At 37.8% G+C, this 7305-nt stretch overlaps 1 pseudogene; it reads left to right on the top strand.

The window, feature by feature from the left end:
* The first annotated feature begins 235 nt into the window (after window positions 1-235).
* On the top strand, window positions 236-1688 carry LOC146639131 (uncharacterized; annotated as a pseudogene).
* The last annotated feature ends 5617 nt before the right edge of the window (window positions 1689-7305 follow it).

Genomic DNA, 7305 nt, shown 5'->3' with positions numbered 1-7305 from the left:
ACATATTTTTTTAGCATGAATCCAGCGGGTTAGATCTACATAACAAAGTCGGAGATACATTATAACAGGTGAGACAATCCTCTTTTTTGCGTGGGACTATTTTTGATTATAGGGCTTGTTTTATATAGCATGTGAAGTTCTTTAACTCTGAACCGATTTGCACTAAACTCCCATAGAGTATTTTACGGTGTTTCGAGGTGATAATAAAATAAATTACTCATTTTTTTCCACCAGAATGTCTCTGGGAATGAGATTGCGCGCCAGAATAGAAGGAAAACAAACTAAATATAAGGCACTAAGGCTCATTAAATGGCTGCAGAAGAAACACCTGCTAAAAAAGAAGCTTAGATGTCCTGTTTGTCACCATAAGATGAAAATGATTTCCGTGGTGAAGAAAGACCAATATATGTGGTATGTATAATGCATGATAATGTAGTGCATGTAGTAAATATAACAAAATATTTCGGTTATCAATGCAAGAGGGAGCATTAACCTCTTTTCATTATTATTTTCTTCATACTTAATTTTGTGATTATCTTTTCAATTAATGCTCTTGTTTAAGGGTCCATTTCTTTACTTAACTCATTGATATGTTCTCAGGTGCTGCAAAAGAGCAAGTCATAGGAGAGTTTCCAGAACAATTAGAACTGGCTCCCTCTTTGAGAAATCAAAAACATCTCTTTTCAGTTGGATGAAGTTCATTTACAGGTATATGTAGATGTAGACATTAATAGCAATGCACCTTTCATAATTGAACACCAATACGAGACTTGTGAAATAAAATTAGGGCCTCAGTAAGTAATAATTGCCTCAATTTCTATCACAGATTTTCACAAGGGCTCAGGCTCAGACAAGTAGATATGATCGATGATGAAGTGGCTGGCAGCTCCAGAACACTAAGTAGCATGGCAAGACACATTCGACATGTTTGTATACGTGCAATTAAAAGACACAGAATAAACAATGGACACCGTCTTGGTGGTGACAGAGAATTTGTGGTTATAGATGAAAGCTGTCTCCGTCATCAGCGAAAGGTTGGTAAACTCTCAGACAGGTTTGTTAGAATCAATGCAGATCTGACTGTGTCCTCTAAACATGGAAACCTTTACCATAAGTAAAAAAAATTAGTAGAAGCAACCATCTTTTTGAATGTTTCTTTGTAGATATTTAATTTTATTCTTTTTCATTTTAATTCTGTTTAATTTTATTCTTTTTGTTTTCAGTATGCACGTGGACGCTTTGGAAATGCATGGAAAAGGAAGAAATGGGTATTTGGAATGATGGGAATTAAAGACAAAAGGCGAAGGCTCGTGTTAAAACTTGTTGAAAAACGATCAAGGCGCCACCTTGTTCCTCTGATCAGACAGCATGTTAAGTTGGGTAGTGCCATTATCAGTGATGAGTGGAGAGCCTAGAAAAATGTTTTGACAAACATAGGGTACAGACATTACACTGTAAATCACAGCAGGTGGTTTGTAGATCCTCAATCTGGCAGTCATACACAGCATATCGAAAGGGCTTGGATGACCATCAAAGGACATGTCCGTAGACTAAGAGGAAATCGCACTGAGAAGTTGCTGGAGGAACACCTGATGGTTCTTGAGTGGTCATCTTGGCTTGGTTCGCGACACCCTGATGGACCACTGGGACGCTTATTTAAGGACATACAAAAAATATTTCCAGTTTGAACCAGTCTGGCATGAACTTTTTTTGGAGTGGGTGACTGTTTGGTGTTTTAAAAAACACATTTAATGTTACATGTGTTACTCTTACAATACATTGCCATTTTTGACAGTAGTTAAATGTTATTTCAAGCACTGATTGTAATTTAGGTCTAAGTGTTATAAATGGTGACATTATACATTTAAGACTCACTTTTGGCAATTATAAATGTTTATTAGTCCTTAATAAATGTTGACATGTTTTAAACTTTACGACAAAGCTATCTTTTGTCATTTATAAATGTTTAGTAGTCATTAATAAATGGTGTTATGCTTTACACTTTACAATAAGGCTCCCATTTGGCATTTATAAATGTTTATTAGTCCTTAATAAATGTTGACATGTTTTAAACTTTACAACAAAACTCTCTTTTGTCATTTATAATGTTTAGTAGTCATTAATAAATGGTGTTATGTTTTACACTTTACAATAAGGCTCCCATTTGGCATTTATAAATATTTATTATTCATTAATAAATGGTTTAGGGGTTAGGGTTAGGGTTAAACCATTAATAGGGTTAGGGTTAGGGTTATAAACCATTAATAATGGTTTATAAAGCATTTACAAATTAATTAATAATATAGCTATAAACTATTTATTAGCATCTATAAGGGGAGCCTTATTGTAAAGTGGTACCAATTCTTCTTTCTGTATTAAACCATGTCAGTGATGCTTTATACCAGGGGTGAACACCAAACTCAAACACACATCGGTATCAAAGGCATACTCCCACGCTGGTTGTAGTGTAGCGCTCTCACTATAGTCTATAAGGTTGGAAATGTGTTCTCCATCTGACGTGTGAGGCTGCCTTGAAAGGAGCCCTCAGATAGACAGTAGAGAAAAAGTTTCTCCCGGAGGAAGTTAACAGGATTACGCTGAATTATTTACAGAATGCAAGTGTGAAAGAAAAGCGTGAGTGCAGAATGTGTTTTTTAGGAAATGCTTTTTCAGGATGGATTTTGAGTTAATTATATGATATTGAACAAATTTGAAATATTTACTGAAATTCAAGTTACAGTACAAACCAATACTGGTTTTGAATTTCTTTTCTTGAATTTTTTTGTTACAATCAGCATCATCACCGACCGAGTGACAGGAGAACGGCGGCTAAGCTGTCATCCCTGTTGGACAACATCTCCCACCCCATGCAGCAGACTGTGACAGCACTGAGCAGCTCCTTCAGTGGGAGACTGCGGCACCCACGGTGTGGGACGGAGAGATTTCGCAGGTCTTTCCTCCCCACTGCTGTCAGACTCCATAATAAAGACTTTAACTGATCAAGCACACACATCCATACATATGCAATAATACTAAGTGCAATAATCCTTTCTGTCATCGTTGTATTTTTACTCAGTTGTATATAGTATTTGTATTTGTATTCTATTTTTATCTTATTGTATATTTATTTTATTGTATTCTACTGTATATAGTATTTTATTCTATTCTGTACAGTTGTGTACTGTATTTATTCTTATTGTATTCTAATTTTTGCCTCATAACTTTTGCACTGTCCACTTCCTGCTGTGACAAAACAAATTTCCCACGTGTGGGACTAATAAAGGTTATCTTATCTTATCTTATCTTATCTTCTACTTGAAATTTCCTTTGAAACAGTTGTCCAACTCTAATTTCCATACAGATAATAAGTGAGTGTAAAGGTCAAATAATGACAAAAAGTGGGAAAATGTAAGACTCGGAGGTCCTAATTTCCAATTGTGCAGCCTTGACCTTGCTTCTGTAATATTGCTGAGCCTGCAGCTTGGCAACTTGCCTGTTTTATTAGACAGGACATGGTCAGAGCTGAGGTTCACTTTCAATCACCGTCAGAGCTTTCCTTGCTGATGTACTGTACTAAAAGTGTTGTTAACAACTTTTACACACTCCAGCTTATCTACATCACACATGTTGGCCAAGGTGGTTAGAAAGAGGAAACTCATCTGTTTCAGTGAAAAATCACTGAAGGTCATTTACTTGCTAATTGCTAATGTTACCTGCAGACCATACCTGAGCATTGAAAGTGAGTGTAAGGCAGGTTGGCTCACACGCTGGTGTCCCACCAGCTCACCATCAAAGACCAGAGGTTTATACACAATTGCCATGCGCAGCTTGTCACTGTTAATGGGATAGGGGCACGCTCGTAAAATGGAGACAACTACAGTTTCCTATGCATACAAAACAAGCTGTGCTTTCAGCAACAATAATGCACATTTTTGTCTTTGTTCACTTTGTTGTGTGGCATTTTGTATCTGAAGCTTTGTGCTTTCTTAGCTTTGACGTTTAACTTTTTTGGACGCTTACTTTCACTATTTTGCTGTTTGTATTTGTGCTATTATTTATTCATCGCTGACTGTGCTGCTGTCCATCTTTAAATCGCAGAAGCGATATGTTCCTGGTTATAAAAGGTTCAGGTGGAAAGCTTGCTGTGTTCCAAGCGGAAATCTTCTATTCTTTCATAACATAATGAAAAGATTACACAGTTACCATTCTGCACCTGTAGAGGCCAAAGATACCAGAACAAGAATTTTGAAAAAAAATAAAGTGTAAAAGTTTTTATTTCACATTGAATTTAAAGTTTCTAGTTACCACAAACCACCATCCTCCTCAGATGTTGGTGCAACATTTAAAACCTATGTAAAAAAAAAAAGGGTCAAACATTCACCTTTTTGGATGATCCAAGTTCCTTTGTAGGTAGATAGTTGTCCATGTGGTCCGTGTGTTCATAAAGGTCATTTGCATGCCTACACATCCTAAGACATCCTAACACCACCTCTAATTTTTCTCTTCCCTTCCTTCGTGATGATTACACAATGCAGATTGGCCATGCTCTGCTGGGCAGAGCAGGTATTGAAGGTAATATTAAAAAAGAATACTCACTTCCTCTTTGTTGTCACAGAGTATCTGACTGTGCGTATGTGCTTGTCCTGAGCCCCAGCATGAGGACAAGGACACAGATAGATAATGTCTACTATTTCACTGTTAAATAAAACGTGCTTGAGGGCTACTGAATAAGGTTTGGCTGCAGTGTTTCTGTGATGCTTATATCAGTTAACTTACAACAGCACTTACCAGGGGTTTGGGAAAAAAATTGCACAGTCCTTGCAGTGGATGATCTCACCAAACCCAAGCCGGTATCGGGGGATTCATGGGGTCAATGCCCGTCATCAGCCTGAAACTGGGGTCAAAATCTTAAGCCAGGAGAGAAACATGGATAAGAATAAATACTGAGTAACTCAGCAGCTGCTGGAAAAGCAGTGGCATGCAATGCACACACATTAAGAAAATTTGCTCCTGTGTTCCTCAGCTGACATTCAGTCACAGCTAGCCTTCACTCTGGCATCATTTGAGCTCATGCTTGATGTTTCATGTTCAATTTTCCATTGTGTCCTTCCTCCATGAACACAAAGCAGCTAGACTTCTGTCAACAATGGTGGCACACAAGCAGTTTTATAAATAACTGAGAATATCAGCTACCCATGAATAAATCATCTAAAGAAACATGAATATTTAAACTATTTTTATTTAGTCTTGTCTTTTTTTCTGATTTTTCCCTCTCTCCCGCTCTCTTTCTGTCTTGAACCCCTAATTTTCTGTCAGGGAAGACAAAATGCGTACATACTTTTTTCTGCTTCCTCTTCAGTGTTTCAATGTTGACCTGTAAGATCATAAAAAACTCACAAAAAGCAGAGGGTATATTGACAGGTACTGATTTGGACCATACTTGGGAACACACAGAGAAGTGAAATGGAATTTACTGCCCTTTCCCACGAATCTCCTCTGCACCTGCAGCTGAAAGCAGCAGAAAAAGGATACCACTGTGTGCATGTGGCTATATGCATTACAGTGCATGCCAAGTCTCCTTCCCATGAGTGACAAAAACTTGAGTGAGACAAAACTGAAATGAAAGCATAACAAAACACTGATCCAATCTATGCTCAAGAGGACTGGAATTAAGTTTTTTTAGGAGCTGAGAGAGGACAGGGAGGGAGAAATTTTGTTCGATTATGCAGTAGAGTAGTAGAGTGATGAAAAAAGTTATCAGGGACATTATGCTGCTCAACTAAACTCCCAAAAGATGAAGACTGGCGATACTGCGGTTGATCTCCTGTTGATGACCCCTACATCCGTCTTTAGCCCAGTGACAGAGGGAGAGGAGGCATCTGATAATGAAAACATTGCTCGGTTGCCAGAGCGATGAATTGCTTCTTCTGGTGAGGCGGAGGAGTAGAAGATGGATCACATGGGAGAGAGAGAAGTTATGCAGCAATTAAACAGCAAAGGCAACACACAGTCTTAACATCCAGTCCAATTATAACTATGGAACACCAGGATGTACTGTTTTCCATGAAATCTGAATCTCTGTGTCAGTGTGGGGTGTTCAAAGATTTGACTTATTGCAGTTTTATCTGTATTAGTTGACACTATATCTTACTGCTAAAGATGCAACACTTAGCCTATTCACTTTATTAATGTTTTCCTGTTGTCAGTCTTCAGGGTTTGAGTTTGTTTTGCAACCACCTTTCATATTTTACAATCAGCCTCATCAGCACAAGGGCGTAGTACAAGTGGCAGGCTGTGCGATCAACAGAATTATGCAGCAAAAGTAAGGTAACTGTAACAAAAAGAAAACATGGTGCATTTACTGCGATTTAATCTAACAGATTATTTATAGTTCAAGCAAGATGAGCCATATCCAAGTAAAAATAAACACAAATTAATGGTTACCTTGATGTTAAGAAAATATGGAGAGAAATTTGAGGACTCACAAGCACGACAAATTTGCCTCAAAAGAAAACTTGTAGGGTGGAAATGGAACTGGTGTGAATGACCTGAATGACCAGAGGCCACAAGCATAGAACTCTGTAGCTGAAACTGTGTCTCAAATGCACAAAGGCAATGGATTTGCTTCCTGAGTGTTTTTGTCAGATTCGTTAAGCTGCGTGTGTTCCTCATTCTCTTTTATAAGTCCTACTCATTGTAAAAATGTGTGCACGTGCTTGAGCATGAATTCGACTTCTATCTTTAATCATAGATGTACATCAGCATTCGATTAATTCATCATTTCTATCTAAAAAGTACCTAAAAACGTCATTTATTGGTCTCGTTTCTGGAGCTACAAATAGAGGAATGGGTGTGAATCTGGATATGGTTACATTTTAGTGTAAAAGACCAAGTTCTCAACCTGGTTAATGGACAAATACAGTTTCTAATCCACAAGATAAGAGCAGCACACATTCAGCTCTGCTGTGCTTTGTGTGGTCATGTTTGAGTCAGTGTTTCTGTTTGTCTGTTAATGTTTTATACCAGGAATTAAAGAAAAGCACGCACTAACCCAGGAAAGCATTAAGCTCAGATAAAAGGAAATCTCAAAAGTCACTTTCTAGCTTCACCTGCACTATGAACTCAAGTTGGTGCACAATCTTCAAAAGCGATGATCTGACAGCTTGAGCCTTATCTGCCTGAGCTGTGTTTTCTGCTCGCACAGTTTTGTGTTGTTCCTTTTTCATCTGTTTTGCTTCATTTGCTTTGCCATGACAATCATACTGGAATCCAGGGTCATATTGTTTTGCATGTGCATGTTCATAA

This window comes from Diplotaxodon limnothrissa, linkage group LG2, assembly GCF_057381915.1.
Source record: "Diplotaxodon limnothrissa isolate DT_005_m linkage group LG2, D_limnothrissa_male_GT1.1, whole genome shotgun sequence".
NCBI lineage: Eukaryota > Metazoa > Chordata > Actinopteri > Cichliformes > Cichlidae > Diplotaxodon > Diplotaxodon limnothrissa.
Note: the sequence above shows the minus strand (reverse complement) of the source record. Positions and strands in the feature narration are given on the sequence as shown.